The sequence below is a fragment of the Spea bombifrons genome, chromosome 4, assembly GCF_027358695.1.
Source record: "Spea bombifrons isolate aSpeBom1 chromosome 4, aSpeBom1.2.pri, whole genome shotgun sequence".
Lineage (NCBI taxonomy): Eukaryota > Metazoa > Chordata > Amphibia > Anura > Pelobatidae > Spea > Spea bombifrons.
Genome location: NC_071090.1, coordinates 85,841,331 through 85,861,747, shown reverse-complemented (window position 1 = coordinate 85,861,747; position 20,417 = coordinate 85,841,331). Strand labels below are relative to the sequence as shown.

Sequence of the window (20,417 nt, the reverse complement as noted above, 5' to 3'; positions counted from 1 at the left end):
TACTTCACTTAGTATACAAGATATATGTATTGTAAGAAGCACTGTGTAAATTGCTGGGGATATGTAAATAAAATACAAGTACTGCCAGAAGTTGACAGGCCTGAGAATCACTGAGGTCCTAGCGGCATGTTTTAGAGTTCTAGTCCTATTATCCTACTAATAAAAGTATCTCATTATTTAAACATAATACATTTTAATATTGTACATAGTTTACCTTGGTTATCAATAATAACCATTTTAAATGTTGCTATAAAATACCCAGAATACGTTGATGCATTCATAACTATTAACAGTCCTGCAGGTTGGTTTTCCTTTTAACTTTGTTGTTATACCCACACCCATGGAGGCGACAACGTGTATGAACTATAGAGTGATTGAAAGCAGATCATCAGCGGTTCCCAGCCAGAACATGTTATGACAAAGGTCATCCCTGTGCCGGTACCCTGTTATATAATGAATGCCTGATCACATCATCAGGCGTATGCTTCAGGTAGGCATCACTGCAGACACCCACAGTCACTGGAGGGCAGAATAGACTTAGCAGACCCTGCTGGTCTCCAAGTGCTCACCCTGCTGGCTGGTTGCACACATTGCGATCATCAATGTAAGTTAATGGAGCCCTGCTTGCTGATCACAGTGTGATCAGTGCATGGGGGGATCGGAGGGAAGAGAGTGAGAAACAACGTTTCTCCCTCTTCCTACAAAGGAAAAAAGTAAAACAAGTGTTATTTTTTTAATGAAATATTTTAAAAAAATAAATACATTTATAAACAATACAGTGAGCTCAGTGGCATAGGGATATCTATAAATTTAGCAATGTGCAAACACAAAGTAAACTAAATAAATAATAATGTAATTTACCAACTAATACACGGTATTCAGTTTAATAGAACAAACAAAATCAACAAAATCATTTTATGTAGTAAAATGATTGTCATTTAAAGTTTATCGACCTAGTAACTAATAGATTGATTCAAAGGGCAGAAATATGTCATTGGCTGATATGGTAATAAGACTACTTTTCCACCTTCTGCACCACAATCTGGTTTTATGCTCAGCCACGATAGTCTGTTATAATACACTGCTGTCTTGCCATGGTTTAAATCAGTAGTATGAAGCTCAATAGGAGGCTGCAACCCTTGTAGACCATCAAGATTTCTCTGATTAGCATCGTGTATAAGTGAGCAGTCATTCATAATTTGTTTTTTTTCTCAGTGACTATTGAGAACCATTGTTTGTTATATATGATAATTCTATATTATGTTTGTTTTTTGCTTTTGCAGATTATAAATTTAGCAATGACATCATACTATTAGTAGGTCTTTGGGGCAGAGTACAAAATGAAGATGGTGCCACCTTTTATTCCAACAACTTTCCTGCATCCACTTCCATTCTCACTGTTATATCCTTTGTAGTTCTCCCTTCGTGCTGTCTGTTCTTTTGCTTATCCACCTTCTCATTTTTGGACCCCGAACCTGGCAGTTTTACTTTAGTAATTATTACATATCAAAAATCTATTGTAAACAATTGGGGTATAAAGTGTTTTACTTGAGGGTACCAGGTAGGGCTGCAACTAACGATTATTTTCATAATCGATTAGTTGGCCCATTTATTTTTTGATTAATCGATTAATCGAATAAAAAAATAAATGTAAGTTTTTCATTTATTTAAAATAATTTAATAAACAAACAGGATGTTAAAAACTTTGAGAAAAATGCATTTCTTGTTTTTATTTCTCAACCTGCCTTCCCCAGTTATGCACATTTGAGCCCAGGCTTGCCACACTGCCTCCCATATATGCCTTATACCCCCTGATATGCCACTGTGCCCCCTGATATGCCTTATACCCCAGTATACCTTATACCCCCAGATATGCCACTCCCTCATCCCAGATATGCCACATACCCCCAGATATGCCACTCTGTCCTCACCACATATGCCTTATACCCCTGATATGCCACTGTGCCCCCTGATATGCCTTATACCCCCTGATATGCCACTCTGCCCCATATGTCATAGTGCCCTCTGATATGCCTTATACCTCAGATATGCCACTCTGCCCCTGAATATGCCTTATACCCCTTATATGCCACTGTGCCCCCCATATGCCTTATACCCCCAGATATGTCCCTCTGCCCCCAAATATGCCACTGTGCCCGCCTGATATGCCTTATTACCCCCTGATTTGCCACTCTGCCCCTGATATGCCTTATACCCCCTATATGCCACTGTGCCCCCAAATATGCCTTTTAACCCCTATATACCACTGTGCCCTTGATATGCCCCCCCAGACTTACCCCCCGTCCTCCAGACTCCTTGGTGTCTACTAGGGGCATCCGGTGAGCGCCTGCACGATGTGCGTAGACAACCTGCTTCTGGACGGCACTTTTGCTGGTGCTTCTATTTCTGAAGGTCATGTGACACCGGTGCACCTTCATAGAAGCCCCAGTGAAAGTGCCAGCAGTAGTGGAGGATGTCTGCATGCATCTCCCAGACGCCCACCTGCTGCCAGAAAGAATGATCCGGGTCCCCTGCAGTGGTGCGGCGGATCCTCCTCTCTGGCAGCGGGCAAACATTGCACAATGCGCGCAGACCACCTCCGCTGTGCCGGGCGATACTTCCGCCGGGGCTTCTATGGTGGGGCACTTGAAGGTCACGTCACGCTGGTGCTCCATCATAGAAGCCCCGGCGGAAGTGGAAGACAGTAGCAGAGGTTGTCTGTAAAATTGACTCAAGGGCAAAATGTCAGTCAAATTGCCTCTAGGTCATGACAGTGTTTTATACTTTGAAGGTAAGTGAGCCTTTTTGCTGTTAATTTAGCTTTAAAAGGCTGTTAGTGAGTTCTTCCGTTTGAAAACAATGAGATGACATACTGCGTTACTCAGCTAGTTACCCATGTCTGGGGGTATAGCTTAGGTTTCCTATGATTAAGGGCTGTTAAGCAGCTTGAAACACACAAGGCATAGCATCCTCAAAGGGTTAATCCAATCATTTTTTCATATACACACACACACACACACGACATTGCGGCTGCTGGTGTAATTCATGTTATTCTCTCCTTTAAGAAGGTCTGTGCAAAATAAGAGGCTTTAAAGTAGAGTTGTGCACCAGATACGCATTACATAAAGTTTTGCAAGTGTATCCCTTAGTTTCTGTTTTCCAGTGTGACTTACCTACAGATAAGTCACATCGCTACAATGTTGTGGACTTACGACATTAAGGGGCAGTATAAGCCTGAGCTGATGCCAGAAGAACCACTATTTTTGCCAATTTTCACGTGGCTCGCGTAAGGGCATTTGACTGTGTGTGCACGTAAATATTTATAAGATTATGCTGCATGTTGCATCATGAGTGATGTCGTGTTCCAGTATTGAAAATCCTTCCGAGTTGCATGAACTGAAACTGAGGATCATGGGTAAATGAGTACTTAGAAACATAGAGATAAACAATAGTTACTATTTATGAGAGTTTTTTGAGTAACAAATATTGCATGTACATATATTCCTTACAGCAATAGAACCATAACTAAAGGATATACAGTATAATTATGCATTATGTGGGAACCACCATCATCGGGCTGATGGAGATGCCATTCACAATGAATAGTGAACACTGGTTGAAACAGACCTCCAGTTTAGCGGATACACTCTGGATACTCGGCCTTCACTGCGCTGGAAGACATGACACTCATCTGTTTCCTGGAGACATCAAGAAACAGAATGACTTCATGTCGTTCAAGACAAATACCAAACGTTGGGGTTAATTAAGGTAAATGCGGTGTTGTAGGGGGTTTTATAGATATTACTTAATCCTGGTATCCAGTGGAATAAGGCAAAGTGCATATACACGTGGTTGTCATTTTTAACCTGTGGCTCTTGAGCATCTACTCTAAACTACAGTTCACATTATCCGCTGGCAGTCATCAGCTTCAAGGGATGGTGGGAATTGTAGTCCAACCTGCAGATGTATGCAGATATAACATGCACAAGCTATCTAGCTGTAGTATACTGAAGCACCACTTCTGACTTCAGTATCAGACTGAGAGCTACAGGTTTCCAACAAGGTTACTTTTTTAATGTCGTCACATTGCATCAGTAAAGCACACTCAGTGTTTGAATCTCCATAGCTATGAAATGTGAGTGAATCCAGCGGTGCTCAGATCTTCACCTCAAAGACGACATTAAGACACGTCACGGACTGATGTTTCCTCAAGCCTAAAATCATGATTGCCATCTTGTCACAAAGATATAAATATAGCTTTTTTTGTTATGGATATTGCAGTATTTATCAACAGCCATATGGCACCAGTCTCAGCTAGTCTGTCGTTATAAATCCACCTCCGCAACATCCCTCAGACTCTGCCTTCGAAAGGTCTTTGCTTATCACTTTTCATATCCTGTGACATCCTTTGCTTAGCCGTGTCCCTCACACCATTGTTCTCATGCTGAAAGCCGTCCATTGTGTTTCTCTGGAGAAAGGAGCAGACTAGTTGTCTTCCGATCCAAGTGTGCCTCAGCATGCTGTAAAAGGTGTTCTTGTTTTGTCTATAATAATATAGGAAATCCACAATCATCAATGAGAGGATCAGTAGTCCATAGAACCCTATGCCAAGCAGCGGCAGCGGACTCCTGTAAAAAAATAAAATAAAAACTACATTGAAAAAAATGTCACAGTGCAGTGCCCTGGATTATCATTGTGATGCTTTGTGAACCACGGCATCCTGGTATAACATGGTATATTACGATGGGTACTTCGTCTGGCCTGGTCATCGGGCAAAACAGGAAAATATAAATCTATTAACCCTAGTCTAAGCTGCCATAAAGTGCCAGAACCGATTTTAAGCCTCAGTCCCTGCTTGTTTAAAATATTTATATACGTTATTGTCAGATAAGATCTAGTTTGTAAACTCGATTGAGCAGGGCCCTCCTCACCTGTTGTTCTGTAAGTCTAATTGTTATGTTAAATCCTACTTGTCATGTCCTGTTAATGATGGCGCTATATAAAAAAATGAATGATAATCATAATAAGGGTACAGCATAACTTTGCCAAACCTTTTATATTCATCACATAAAATACTCACACGAGCACAGGATGATATGTCAGTATGGTTGAGAGGTTAATTCACCAAATGGTAAGCAGAATTTCATCTCACCGCATTAACTATGCATTATGAAGGGCCTGTCCCACTGTGCGAGGTACTGGTTCTGCATGTGGTGGCATGAAATTAATTTTTTGTTAGGATGACCAGATTGGGAAATATCTTTCATATGTTGCTGACCTATAAAGTGCTGCTCTGAAGTATGAGAGATGAATAACAGAGTCATGTATTATTTGCTCTGAGTTAATATGTTATACCTATCGCAGGGCAGCACTTTATATGTGATGCATTGTTAACGCAGTAAGATTACTCATCAGCAATATTTTGCAGCCTGCACCATCCACTATTAACAGGCAACCAAGGTCCACCTGCAGAAGAGGCTCCCAAGAGTTGGCCCTTTACAACACAAGGTTAAGTCAGAGAGTTCAAACTTCTGCTTGCCTAGAAACCCTCATTCTAGTGAATTAACCACGACTGTTGGATGCGTGAAAATTGACTCTGAATGGTCCCTACATCAACATAGTGTTAGTGAGGTAGTATGTAGCGCTAGATAAATCCAAGATAAGATTTGAAAGAATAAAAATAATGGAATCAAATGCAGCATGTAAAACACAAGGAATCATAGCCAGGTTGTCACATTACCTGTGTATATACGGGGAGAGAGCTTCTGACAGATTCACCTTCATTATGGTTTCAAACTCTTCCTGGTTGCAGCAGTATTTCAGAGAGTCATTTCCAGGCCAGCAGCAGTAGATGTACTCCTTGGGATCACTTAGACGAGGGCAGTGAAATCCAGAATGATAGAGGTCACCCTTCCCTGGATATCCCTCACAGGTACGGACATTAAGAGATGAGCCTGTGGAACCAGCATACATGAGGGTTGAGAAGGGGACTGTCAAGGGTCTACCACTCTTCCCAATGTCTGTCCTCTCCTCTCTGAAACCGGCACCCTCATTCTCTCCCATGTTCTTTCCTCTCTTATGACCATTTTAGGATAGTAACATTTCACGTAAGGAATGGAATGCAGTAGAAAAAGCTGCTAGGGTTTGTTTCCCATTATTAATTATAGGAAATACACCGACCTGAGCACTGGTGGCATTAGCTTTTTAGGCTCCCTAAGTGAAAAGATTAACAGCGCCTTATTATTACCACAAGTGATAAAAACATGAAAAGTAATTATGAATAAAATATCAGTATCATAAGTATCTATGTTATAGTACTACAAGAAATCTGTGTCACACTTGTATATGTCTCTCCCCTTCATCTTCTAAATGGAACCTTAGAGCAACCCTAAGCACAGTGCCGAATTAAGACTCTTGGGGGCCCATATGCACACATGTACACTTTATTACACCTGTAATGTGGGGTCACATAGCTTGACCCCACTGAGCACCCACCTCCCAGGTACTGATGGGTAATGCAGTTACTGTTGTGCTGTCGTAGGTGGTCCCCTGTCAGATTATCCATTAGCGCACCAGGGGCCACCTAGGTTCATGCTTAGTGATCCTGATGGATAATCCTCCACTGTCTAAGCAGCTGCTTAATCACTGTATATGGTAGCACTAACGCTGGTCTCGGAAGTTAATTACTATGCTGTCTTGAGTTTCGGGCTTTGCAGCTTCATCATTAGCCTGGATAGCGTGGACTAGTGACTAGCAACAATGCTGACCCAGTTATCAAAATGACCAGATCTGTAATTGTATTATTTTCTCTGAATGTTTAATAAAAACAATACAAATGCTTTCTAGTTGCTATGGTAACAACATCAGTGCCTGCTTTTGTGCCACATGACAGTTAAGGGCTACCCGCAAAATTTTACATGATTACAGAATGATTTCTAGGAAGGTTTTGGCCATTTAATATTACAGGAAATGTAGTGGAAGACCCACAAAATATTTCTTCCTATTATTTTTTCACAATTGGTGCTGTATAGTGGATGGACGTTGTTTCTGAGATAAAGGAAGTGTAAAGGAACACAGAGCAAAAAATCAGCTTTTGGGTACAGCAACGTATACATGACTGTCATTGTGTAGAGCATGAGGCTGAGCGGGGGTGTTACATGGTTACAAAGTCTCAGATCTTTAGAGGTGAGCTGGCAAGGGGGTAGGAGGCAACTGCCCCCTGGGCTGGCGTAATCTGAGCCCTGATTTGGGCCGCTGCCAAAAGCTTTTTCTTTGGTGTTCGTTGCAAATCCACCATGCCACCAGGGTCTAATGTTACAAAGACTAAAGACAGCATTTAAACTGGGGTTGGATCCTATATGTGATGCATGTAGTTGTTTTCTGTACAGTGCCTTTAGGTCAATGTGTGTAGAATAGAGCCCACTAAAATTTTTGTTTGCCAGGCACTATGTTGCTGTTTGGGATAGTATAATAATGGGCTGAACAGTTAGAAATGCTGAACAGTGAAGGCATTCTCTAGCCTAGAAAAACCTGTTGAAATTACAGATCATCTTGTCATCTGTAAGGAATGCTCATTGATTAAGTTACAGATGACATGTTGCTCTGCCATCATAACACAAGAGGATCTTGGGAGTTGCAGTTCCTCAGCAGCTGTTATATGTTGCATACTCCTGTTCTTGTGCCTTTGACATTTGAACCTTTTTCAGTGTGATGCACCATACGTTCCAGACTATTATTTATTAATGGAGCAGTTACATTGTCCAGAGCTACACATTGTGGAGCCTTGACATCTAAGTAAAGCATCTCATTTTCCACATACCCTGCCATAGCAGGTACTCGAATAAGACTGTGCTCGAAAGCAGACCCATTTTACTAATGAGCATCCCCAGCATAATAATGGTCCAGTAATCACATGGTACAAGAAACTGTTGAGGTCTACGCAGATCCATAATGCTAAAGCTACCCCTTCAGTCTCTCTTTAGTCTGGGAGATCAGCAATATATAAAAGGCCAGGTGCAATGTACCATTGGTATCAGCCTATGGCTGGCCCTAGTTCAGGCCATCAATTCCCAAGTTCACCCAAACTAAAGAAGCACTTTATTCAAAGTCGGCTTAAGTCTTGCGTGGTTGAAATGCACATGAGAGACTTAAAGGAGAATGCTTCAACAGAGCATTGTCCTGTGAGCAGGGATTGAAACCAGCAGTCAGGGGGGAGTCAGGGGGGTCAGGGCTATTCACAGATATTATGTTTTTGTAGCTTATTATTTGAATTTGGCAATTACTTAAAAATAATGACGGGAAAATGGAATGCGTTGTGGTTTGCTATGTACATATATAGAAAGAAACTGTAAGTAAAAATTGTTCCAGTTTCCAGGTGGTGGGGGGATATGCCCTGTCTACTCGACAATCATAGGGTTAAGAGTCAAACCAAATGAGCTCCCTCTTTGCAAGAAGGTATGTGCTAGCCCTGCATAATGTATGTTAAACCAATTAGATTTTCAGGACCTGACTTTTTATGTCCGCTATAATTCTTTCTTCTCAGTGAATGAACTCACAGGATTTATCATGGCTGAAGGTTGGACATAACACATTTATTAGCCACTGCAGTATCAAATTAACTAAACAAGGGTCATCCATTAATTATACTAGAATATCTCTTGAATAATTTTCCTATGGTGAAACCATAGCTAGGTAAGTTTCTCTCTTAAAAAGATAAATGGTTATGAACCAGATTTCAGGCTCAATAAGCTTTAATTGGAGGTAAAACAGGCCTCTGGTGTATGGGAGGCAAATATGTTTTGTTTCTTTGCGGTAGGCTTAGGTAAATGCTGACACTTCAGGTGACAACATCCATTATGCTCAATGACCAGCCAAAAATGATCAGCCAATGGATGGTGCATATCCCTACTTATTTTGGTCATCAATTCCCAAAAAGGTTTGTAACAAAAGTCACAAAAGAACTGTAATCAACTTTTTCTAGATGATGAGTACTTGACCTGAGAATCACGGATAATAATGAGACCGGAATTATCATGCAAATCGAGGCTATCATAAAATTACTGCAGATGGAATCTTTATCTCATTTAGAACTGTTGGTATAAATTATCCGGGTTTGTATTTGTGGAGCTCTACAGAACACTGCATTGCATACTTTGGAGTACACCATGGGAGCAGCCATCTTTACTTCCTATTCTCAAGATCTGCATATTATTCCTCCCCATTTAAGCCTCTCTCTTATTGCATACATCCCATATGTCCCTATTTGACACAAATCCATCAATCAAGCCAAAATAATGTGTATATAAACAGCAGAAATGTGTTTACAAACAGTGTTGATCAGTTACATAAATAACTAGCAATCAGTCTCAAACATATATAAAAAGGTGTTGGGAAGCCCTAGCCTCACCTTTAACCACATCTCATGAAATGAAAGCGTCCCACCTTGCCAATTTAACATGTTGGGAAGATTGTTAAGTGGCCCTACTGTTCATTTGGTTCAGATAGCCTTTATAAGTTTTAAGCGGGTATGCAATTCATATACGTATCACCAATGTTCCCACTATGCAGTGCAAAAAACATGAACAAAAATGTATTTCCCTATTGAATTATAACATCACTATTAATTTATAGAGGTGTATATACCGATGCCAGGTTTTAATGACATAGGACGTATATATACATCGGCGTGGTCCTGAGGTGGGCCTCATTTGGCGTGTTGGATGCCACTGGAATAAGATAACGGAGTTGGAATACATACAAATGGATAATATGCAGATTTCAAAAACGAGAACTGTTTTAAAGAGAAGATTTCTTTTAGATGGGAGTTTAAATTGCTGCTTAAGAGCTGTGCAAGCCACTTGAACAAGTAATTTCCCTGTTACTAAAGTTTCATTATGAAAACCATCATCGGCCAAGCGTTTCTTTAAAGAATGGCTGAGCTGATAAATCGTGAGATGACTTTCAAGCAGTCTTCTCACATTAACTATATACAGTATTATGCAGGTCCAACTGCCCTTTATTGCAGGAGAAGCTTACTCATATATAGTGATATTTGGGCTTATGATGTTGAACTTCTAAGCAAGCTCCTAAAATAGTGAATACACTATGTGGTAGTTAAAATGAAATCTACCTTACTTACACTTTTTTTGGCACCTTTCAGTTTTCTGCACCAGTTATAAAACCAATTGAGATGAGAAATGCAAGTGGAAGTCTTTAATTACACCTGCCCAGACCAACATTTAGTTCTAACGGGGCACCATACCTACCAATAGTCACGAATTTCCCAGGGCAGTCCTGTACTTTGGAGTCTTGTCCTCTTAAATTTGGGTCTGTCCCTGCATAAAAATACTGCCTATGCACAGTGCATTATACTCTGCTCAGGCAGCTTTGCGTTTTAAGTGTGGATGTCTAAGACACACAAAGCCTAAAATGAGCTCCGAAGTACCCAGTATCTGTACTCAATGCTGCAGGGTCACGCAGAGTGGATGGCACCAACCCCCTTCGTCCTGGGATCCAGGAAGGAAATGTTGGTGACACAAATAAATGCAACAGGGTAGACCTTACAGGTGAAATCAAATGCCAAGTGATTTAAGTAAATTAGAAAAATGGCAGTGTGGAAACTACAATTTAATGTTATTAAAAATCCCAAGGCAGCATATAGCATTGGGGACATTGTTCTGTCAGTGACAACAGAAGAGAAGGACTTAGGAGTAATTATTTCCGATGACTTAAAGGTAAGCAGACAATGCAATAAAGCGCCGGAAAAGGCAAGCAGGTTGCTTGGTTGTATAGCAACGGGAATGTAAGCTTGTTTAAGCAGTGGAATATGATGGTGCTATATAAAAGAGATGGTTCAGACACTTTACAGAGCTCTGGTTAGGCCTCACCTAGAGTATTTCAAATAGTTCTGGAGACCCCATCTCCAGAAGGATATTTATTAACACACTGGAGAGAGTTCAGAGGACAGCTACAAAAATGGTGAAAGGTTTGTAGGGTAACAGGGAAGACTAAGAGATCTTAATATGTATAGCTTGGAGGAAAAAAGAAGCTTATGTGAAAAGAAGGGGGGGGCATTAGAAAATGAGCGTAGATGTAATGTTCTACTTTATAGACACAGTGATAGATAAACGTAACAGACTCCCAGCAGAAGTGGTAGAGGCTTATACAGTGATGCATTGGATTGACATAAAGCTATCCTGACTCTGGGATAGGATCAGGGACTGATTGAATTTTAAGTCCTTTTAACAGGAAAATGTGCAGACTAGATGGGCTGAATCAGGGGCACAACTAAAAACAACAGGACCCCAGTGTGAAAATTGCCCCAGGCACCCCAACTGCACCAAGCAACATGCCCCACAGTTCCACCTTTGCTCCCAAACAGCTTGTGAGTGTCACCTTTGCCACTGGCAGTTTATGAGTGCCACCCTAACCTCCAAACAGCCTACCTTTGCCATCTTTGCCCTCAGCTTGTCAGTGCCCCCAACAAGTTGGTCTGTGCCATCATTGCCCCCAAACAGCATGTCTGTGTTTTCTTTGCCCCTTGCCCCATGAAACATACACTCTGGCACACTTTTGTAAACACACTTACACAAATTTGCACATGCTAACATACACATACACACGCTTACATGTACACTTAATCTTACTCATTAACCCATACGTAGACACACTCATTCTAACACACACACTCCCTCTCACACCACTTATATATACACATTCATGCTCACACAAACACAAACTTGTCAGTGCCCCCAACAAGTTGGTCTGTGCCATCATTGCCCCCAAACAGCATGTCTGTGTTTTCTTTGCCCCTTGCCCCATGAAACATAAACTCTGGCACACTTTTGTAAACACACTTACACAAATTTGCACATGCTAACATACATATACACACGCTTACATGTACACTTAATCCTACTCATTAACCCATACGTAGACACACTCATTCTAACACACACACTCCCTCTCACACCACTTATATATACACATTCATGCTCACACAAACACTTACACACTCATGCTAACACACTCGATCTCACACCACTTACATATATGTGCTCACATACTTACAAATACATGCTCACACACTTACATACTTGTACATACAAACGCATTCACATTCACATTCATGTTAACACACACTAATACATAGACATCCATGCTCACATAGACTTATACATACACATTCATGTTCAGATACATACAAATATACACCCTAACGCCCTTACACACTCCTGCAGATTTCAGTCTGGTGCTCGCACACTGTGCTTGCAGCCTTGGTATTACTGTCAACCCGTGCCAGTGCAAAATTGTTTCAAAAGGGCCCTTCAGACCTGTACTGACCCTGTCATATCTGGGTGCACCTTTTAAAGAAGTCTCCATTATAAATAGGTCTACTGGGGAGATCAAATATCTCCCTTGTAGCCAGCCCATCGTCGGCCTGGCGGTAGCCGGCCTAGGTCAGGATATGTCACTGCTCATGTACATGGCGAGTCTTGTTAGACCCTCTGACTTTCTAAAACGAGCACTAGCACTAGTGAGCAGGTTGGACACATCTCCATGAAAACTTTGAGCTGGGGAAAGGGGTAAATGCATAGTGAGGGATTCTGCAGCATCACCCTCCAGTGCATCTGCAAGGGGAAAGACATAATGCTTGTCTTAATAAGGGGACACTTAGCTATTATGTAGATTATGCGCACAATGGCTGCTGTGTCCCTTTAACTTACGTATATATTAATGCTCTACAACAAAAAACTAACAATTTGGCCTTTGAGGTACTAGATGGGATAGCTGAATACCCCTCTTGGAGTGCATAAAGTACATACGGTATATGATTTCAATTAACATTTTACTTTTTTATTGTATGAAAAGTATTTTAGAAACACACGGAACTTGACAGGTTTATGGGTACTACCTAAACACACATTCATCAGAACAACCAAGAAGGATTAAACATATTTTGTATAACTTAAATATTTTAGCTTTTGCAGTAGCGGATAAAATAATACAAATCTGGTACGGGCATATGTCTGTAAAATATAAAAAGGAGGGAAACAAGCATCTGTAGCCTAGGCGAAAAAAAAAAAAAGGATGAAACAGTCTGACTTAAGCTGTCCCCCCATTCTGTTCGATTGTTTGCAACAATCTGAATATACCGTACTCCCTGGAGCCGCCGTGAAATATGAGGTACTTAAGAATGTTGATACCTTTCCAGAGATAATTGAGGAACAGCACGGCTAAGAGAAGCAGGTTTGTTGTATTCAGCCGCTTCATCTTCTCAGGAGTTCGTCTGTTCTCTTGGACATTGTTTGCCGGAGAAGTGGGCTGGGAAGTGAGGTACAAAGGAACCGCAAGCACCATTATCTTTTACATCCATTACCTGTGACAATTAACAGGGAACAAATGCCATTTGCCACATGAGCAATTACATATTATTGTTCCAGTCCAATTAGTCCCCCTTTTCAAAAGAAACATGCTTTCAGAACTCTTCTGGGTGCCTTTCTCCAGCAGTGCTAGTTACCTGACAGCTTACATTTCAGGGATTACTGTATTTTTCAGTGTTCTATATAAGTAAACTAGCAGGCGGGACACAAAGGGAACTGCACATTACATTCAATTACATTGTATGCTTAGGAATATATATATCTTTTTATTAAAGATTAATAGAGGCAATTCTGTGTCACGCACTCTAATCACACATTATGCTTCTCTAAATATTGTATTAAGTTTGGATGCTTTTGCATTAGTATTTAGTTGATATTTAACCCATTAAGGGCTTAAAAGAGTCTAAAGCATACGACAGCCCTGGTTGTATTTTGTTACCAATATATCAAATGGACAATGAATAGAATAGAAAGCTGAGGTTGTAAAAAACATTGCTGAGCAGTGATCTGTCTTGCGAATACGGTCACGGTGATGTCCTGCAGCGGTCATCTGTCAAAGGCTCGGTTAGCTCTGCGTTGAAATAGAGTTGTCGGGAGTACATGAGTAAGGAGTAGACGAGAAAGCGGCAATTGCTGTAAGTATGGTGTATTAGGGCTGACAGAATGATTACCCACCTGCAGTGCTGTTGATGGATGAGTGACGCTCCATTCCGCTCGGGCAGCTCCTCTATTAAAAAGCCTGTAAGATAGCAGTCTATCAATACCAAGCTATTAGCTGTACTGGTTCCAGGCTAAAGATCTTCTGTTGCTCACTTCGGTGTCAGCCTTTGCCCCGTCCTCTCCCACACAAAGCCAAAACCCAAAGTGTGTGTAAATGCCTCACAGCCTCTGGTAAGATAATTTATTAAAATGTATTCAGGTGAGTTCTGAAATTCAGTGCTTTAATTAAAGAGGAGCTGGGAGAGCGGATCAGCTGGAATGTCACAAGCAGCCCACATAAAATCCTTTTGTCCACTTTCACTCCGCTCACTAGACTTTTCAGGTAGTAGATTGTAAGCTCTTCAGTGCAATGACATATAGCACGGGTAAAATTCTATGCATGTTACTACGTGCTGAAAGAAATCGCAAGCAAAAATATGTTTGGCCAAATAGTTTGCATTTGAGGATTTTTAAAAGGTTTTCTATATTGAAATACATTTCTTGTAAGCTCGTTTGAGTACGGCCTTCCTTACTTCTTTAAGTCAAATTGTTACGGTATTTACTGCTCATTATGTCCCGTTTACCCATTTACAGTGCTGCGGAATATGATGGCGCTAAATAAATAATAATAATGATGTTGTGGAACATAGTGAACAAAAAGTCTGCTGCAAAACTGTCATGGTTCTGTCTCTATCTGCGTGACCTTTGGATGGAGTGTCACTTTATCTTTATGTGCAATGCCAGCAATATATAAATGAGAAACAAATACTGCATGCTTACTGGGCGCTTAATGGGCTATTTTAATCTGGAAGTTAAATGACCCAGAACAAGCCAACCAAAAGAAGAACAAGTACATTAACAAGGTACGAGCCACCAACTTATACATATGTCACACTATGGTGTCACTTATAACATTCTTCTGTACCTTCACTATTCTTTATGTCAACAGGACTTGTTAGTAATTTACAATTAAATATATACATTAGTTTATACATATAACTTCAAATCACATTTTCAGGAACCCATGTCATGTCACGTTATATTATTTACAATCTAGCCTTTGTTCAAGCAGAGATTTCTATAACTTCCAAGCAGGAAGAACACTATGAGTCACAAGTACTTCATTCAGTAAAAGATTTCTGCTTCTCATCACCTGAGTACAGGTGGCTTTTTATTACCCCAGGTCTGAAAGAAACACAATGACTAAGCTACATCCTTCCAGAAAACATCAGCTCTTGGATATAACACCCAAAGATATAGTATGCAAGATATAAAGAAAGAATTGACAATATACAAAAACTATCACAATATGGAATCAGATACTTTGTATCATACAAACAATTCAAGCCCTGTAGGCTTTTTTTTCTATGAAAATCATGGGGAAAAACCAAATTAATAAACCAAAAAATAAATTTGCTGGCTTTGGTCTATTATAATTCTTTAGATTTTAGCCATTTAAAGATTGTCTTTAATAAAACCATTTTTCTAGCTTTGGTTTATTATAATGCTTATTAATGCATTTAATGCAACAGACATTAGGGTAGTTTTCATATATATATATATATATATATATATATATATATATATATATATATATATATATATATATATATACGCTATAGACTCTCTTTTAGCTGATCCTTGACATTTAATATTAGAAATAAAATGTACTCATCTCAGCGTCACAGATGGGATCAAAAGACATTGGCAGGGGCGTATTTTAAGCAGAATATCATTCTCTAAAAAGCGGACTTTTGGTCACCATTAGGCTTCAATAATTGTCCTTACCTTTCATTAGCAGGCCCGTCACCGATGCTCTCGTATCATGGTCCTCTTCTCTTTCTGCTTGCAGATCTTTCAGGTTATCTGGAAGTTCTGACAGTTCTTGCTTAAGTTACTGTCCAGTCGCATAGAAGAAGCACTGGTTTCCAGTTACCATCCCATCATCTGTCAAGTCACTCGTAATGGAAAGGTGGAATTTAACAGGAAATGACCTAAATTACGTGACACAGTTTTAAATTATCTCCATGATCACGGATATGTAAAAAAACTCGTTTAATGTAGAGGACAAGTGTCTTTGCATCTGCAAATGAGCTGAGCACAGCTGCTTTTCTGTTTTCTCTAAGGTACGGAGCTTAACAGCAAAGTGTTTTGCACAAACTGAGTCACGGTGGGAACCTTAATTCCGCCCCGGGCCTTCTGCTTAATTTTTTAACTAATCTGGTTTCTTTGGCTGTAGTTTTCTCATTGAAAGATAAAGCAGGCGCAAGGAAGAAGTTTTTGTGTGTGTGTGATTCTTTAATTCAATAACGGCTTTTTAAAATGGATCTGGCTCAGTGATGTAATGGATGGTTTGTTTCCATTCGCAGCCTGCAAGCCCTTGATAATTGCTCCTTTGGGAGGCAATGAGGTACAGTAAGTGCAATACAGGTTTCCATCAGAATACACGCTCTCCATAGCAACGGAAAGTATTCCAAAGCCTTGCTGGTCCTGAAGCTGCACTTAGGCATGTTTTTGGAAGAAGGTTCCCCGTTGATATAATAGAAAATAATGAAAAAGTGTGAACGACAAAGGATATTCATATTAGACACAAGATACAAAACAGAAACAGGGATTTCTGCGTGGCTGGCAGTGATTTTATAAACTTGCTTAGAACTTGGTGAATTGGTTGTGTCATTTGTGCTAATCTGTGATTCCCTGCAGAGGTAGAAAAGAGCCGGTCTACGTATTTTATTAAAGGTTGGCTAAGGAAAATATTTCTTCACATGAATAAAAGTTGGTGTATTCACCGTGCATTATAAATACCATCCTTGCAAATTTCTCAGCAGGATGGGCTAAGCTGGCCCACCATAATGTATAGTTCACTCAGAGATGGAACAAACCTCAATAATTTAAAGGGACACTCCATCCTTCATATGCACTTTAATACATATGATAGCGGTGTGGTCCCGTTTTAATCTTCATAGTGTCCCCCTTGCAAATGACCCCCATATGCCTTTGACCCTTTGGCTGAACTCACCTCCATTGATTTGGAGTACATCAGTGGATTGCTTCAGTGATGGCGGCTTGGAGAGGTGGTAATGGAGGGGGATTAAAAGATTAAATCTCACAGGTACTTGCCTATTTTATGTGCTTTTGTGTGTGTAGGAGGGGGCACTGCGAAGCTTTTATGCTTCTACCAGAGCGGTTTTGATCTGCCAATGACTACATTACATGGTGGTTCATCTGGATTCTTGGTTCTTACGTCCACAGCTATTATACCTGGTATGTTCAATTGATCCCTGAAGACCTTACACTTCATTCCACCCAGTGTCAGGCCACTCTCAGTAAATTGGAGGCCCACTTGGACAGGCAGGTCTTTTCCATTAAGTTGATGACATGGTGCTGTGGGCTGTCGGGAGGTTTTCAGTATGGGGTAAGCTGCTGCCTCTTGCTCGGTGCACAGGTGCACCCATACAGTGAAATGTGAAATTACGGCAGATCTGTCCTATATGCCGCCGTTCTGTATACTAAAAACACAAGTGGTAGTGTTAAGCAATTAAATAAGATTATATGTGCATTTAAAAATTAGTTTATCTTAACCTTTTTGTCAGGACAAGATTATTTGTCCCCATTTTCTTATCCTTATTGTTAAGTTACATATTGTCATTGATTTGTTCGGGCAAACGCATTGATGTGACGGGCGATAACACAGCAGGAAACAGATGAGATAATGCTGGCCCTGACACAGGCTGCCTCCCATCTTAACAAAAATCATTTAAACTTTTTATCTTGAAAACTATAACCCTAAGCGGCAAACAAAAAGCACACATTGTGCAGTTTAATAAATTAAGATAGCTAGACTAAAAGCTGTGAAGCATTATATGGTGTTCCCTCTATCCCCCCCCCTACCAGAGAATATATAAATTAAAAATGTACTACTATTGTGGTAAAACTGTAACTGTTATTAGCTTTATTATTTCATATATTAAAGTTAGTTTTTAGTCCTTTGCTTTTTAACCTAGTATTGCTATATTCACGGAATATTGCTTGTTTTCGAAATGCTTGCAGCATTTAATAATACTTACCCAGATTCATTTAACACATTTTGAACGTGTCCCATTTTATGTATACAGCAAATTTGTGACAGACTGGTGAAAATGTAATAAAAATATCATTTTAACACCATTTAGCATACAAACATTTTGGAGTATTAAAGTCTAAAAAAATATCGATAGGTTGAAGCGACTGAGATGTATGCTTCTGATTGTGAGTTTATGTTCTAGGAAACAATTTCGATTCTGGCTTAAATCTCAGGGTCTCAGACACGCTTAACTGTCTATATAATGTCTATACTAGACGTGTCCATACCTAGAAACGCTCCAGGTTTGACCCAGCGTCACCAAGTAAGGTCTTTCAGGCTGGTGGCACTTTAGAAGGCTCGCTGTAGAGCTTATTGTGAAGACCGGCTCAGCAAAAGGAGAGTGAGTGTTAGTGTGTATTAGTTATGGAAGAGGGGGCCACTTACTTGCCCCCTGAGTCAGAAGGTGCCAGGCCTTCACTGGGTGGGAGTGCATGCCTCTCCCTTTTCTACTGATCTGCCATCCATCTTTTATTTAGTTAAACCTAATATATATGTGAAAACGGCCTGATAATCTCCTCCGAGCCAGAGGTCTATCCATTATTCCTTTTAATGAAAGCCGAACACTGACATCACATTAAAAATATGCAGAATTCTATTGAAGATAAGGATTTGATGATGCTGTGGGAACCTTCATTCCATCAGAATAACCATCTCATTACCAAAGTACTTTAGTTTTCTTTGTAATGTCATCTATGGCTCCTCTATGAGTTGAGTGTAAATCAGGGCAGTAGCACCACCCAGTGGTGCTCAAAACCCCTGAAAAGGGATTTCACCTCCTAGAGATTTTTCTAAAGACAATCATTAGGTCAGTCACATTTTACCTTCTTTCTACTAGCCATAAATTTATATTTCCTTGCCAAAAGTACTGTTATATACTCTGGAATTTATATGGTTAAATATGAACTTTGATCTGTAGACATTAACTATTCTACTAGCTTGTTTGCTTATCTGTGAGATTGCAGGTACGTTTAGCTTAAACATTTCTTATGAACCCTTCTAGTAGGAGATATTCTCTGGCCAGAGCCGGTTCTAGACTACATGGACTTTTACCACATCATTTTTTACCTAGCAATATGTTTCACTTAAAAAGCAATGTGTGAAACCTAAAAAAGTGCTTGGGGTTGGAGTTACCTGAAATGTCTCCATAAATGTAATATGCTAATGTGAAGAGTCTAACCTTTGTTCATATTCCCTTGGTACCCACAATGCTTGTTCATATCCACCAGTTTGTAAATGTGATCATGTACAGTGTATCCTGGGATGTTCCAGAGTGTAACGTGAGCTTATGTATGCGCAGTCAATCTACTCAAACCTCCATAGTGTAAATGGGTAGGTTGGGGAGAGAATCAGACCATTAAGAAGTATCATCAAGCAATATCACACCAAGGGCCCTGATTGCCCAAGAGGGCTTTCTGTCCTCTTATATTTGATACCTGGACCTGTACTTTTTAAAATAAGCTTTATAATGTCTGCTACTTAATATTCATTCTGCCATAAGCACTATTAATTAGTGTTAGAGGCTATGCTGTTTGTGTTTTGCCAAGATAGACGCTTTCCATAACTATGCTGTTCTGTAAACAGCAAGAAAGATATGAATATTATTAGGGGTCATAATACATAGTAATTATAATATTTTCTAGCCGTGCAATGTTTTCATACTGGAACAGAATGATCTTCACAGTATGTAATTACACAAAAAAAAGTATGTAAACCCTTTGGAATTACCAGGATTTCTGCATATAGCGGTCATCAAATTTGATCAGATCTTCAGCGAAGTCACAACAACAGACAAACACAGTTACAGATCAAGAAAAGTTATTATTTAAATAAATAAAACCTGGTGTCGACCTATCTGTTTATATAGCAGTCTATGGAGAAAGTGGAAGAAATGATGTGTACGGCTCGTGACGTATAGTTTTATCTCTAGACTCGTCAACCCCTTCAAACACAATCAATATTCCCCATAGTCCTGTGCTACACTGTTGCTGTTAAAAAAGGGGAATCAAGTGAACGAACCAAACATGACAATGTATACAATACTGACAGTGGTAGTGTGAGAACATTCATTCTATCAATATTCTAGTTTTCATCCTTGATGAAAGGATTTCTCGTAGAATCTGTGCGTTGTTGGAATTCCCACAACACTTATTAGCACACGGGATGCATCAATGTGAGATTTCCGCTCCAGAGGACCAACGTGAGACACAGTGGTA

The 20,417-nt window shown here is 40.0% G+C and overlaps 1 pseudogene; it reads right to left on the bottom strand.

The window, feature by feature from the left end:
• Window positions 1-4,052: 4,052 nt before the first annotated feature.
• LOC128491981 (protein shisa-like-1) lies at window positions 4,053-13,375 on the bottom strand (annotated as a pseudogene).
• Window positions 13,376-20,417: the final 7,042 nt, after the last annotated feature.